Below are 843 nucleotides of genomic sequence, written 5' to 3'. Positions count from 1 at the left end.
TACTAGATTCATCTGACAGAATTTCAGGACACTTGGCTCGCTTAGCCTTCCTTGCCATTCCAAAACTGTTCCGTTCCTTTTTATTGCCTTCTCTAGAGGAATTTTTATGTTTTGGCCATGATTTGCCAGAAGGCTTTGGATGCATTAAGAAATTCGAGATCCTCTTCATTAGTTCACTATTTACACCCGATCTTTCCAAACCTCACAGATGCTCTTTAACATGGCATATCTAAATTTTTTTCAACATTTCTTCCTTCTTTTTATATTGGATACTTCCTTTTTCAAATGAGAAGTCATTGAACTGACTCACATTCTTCTTGTCTTCTTGGTCTCTTGTAAAGCAGTTTGAGTAGATTTCTAAGTTCATCTGTTTTTTTATTACTCAGAAAGAAAGGTACCCTTTCAGTCTCACAAAGTTTTTGCCCCTCTCCTTGAGCAATTGTAAATGGCTGTCTTTGTAAGAAAGAGACTTGCAGTATTAGCCTCTCCACTTCTTTCTTTTCCCTCTTGCCTTCCACAGTGAGACTCTTTTCTTTCTCTTCCTGTGGTCATCGTCTTCGTCGTTGACCTCCTCTTCCTCCTCACTCTCCTCCAGGAGGCCATGGTTCTTCGGCTCCTTCTGGGACGGGGGCTGGGCAGGGGTCGCCTCTCCCTCCACCACCTGGGCCCAGGACAACATGCTCTGGGCTGCCAATCCAGGCTGCAGCAGACCTGGAGCACAAGGGCACCAGGAGGCTGGGGGGATGCCGGTGGCTGATGCCAAGCGGAGAGCTCGCAGGCTGTGGTGTGGATTGATGCTCAGGCCTGGCTCTGCTCCTGAGCAGGCAGCTAGACTTCTAAAGC

General features: G+C 46.7%; 1 pseudogene; it reads right to left on the bottom strand.

The window, feature by feature from the left end:
* Positions 1 to 7: 7 nt before the first annotated feature.
* On the bottom strand, positions 8 to 711 carry LOC102467711 (protein DEK pseudogene; annotated as a pseudogene).
* Between the last annotated feature and the right edge of the window lie 132 nt (positions 712 to 843).

Source organism: Tupaia chinensis, unplaced genomic scaffold, assembly GCF_000334495.1.
Source record: "Tupaia chinensis unplaced genomic scaffold, TupChi_1.0 Scaffold139688_1, whole genome shotgun sequence".
NCBI classification, from domain to species: domain Eukaryota; kingdom Metazoa; phylum Chordata; class Mammalia; order Scandentia; family Tupaiidae; genus Tupaia; species Tupaia belangeri.
This window is presented reverse-complemented; position numbering and strand designations above follow the sequence as displayed.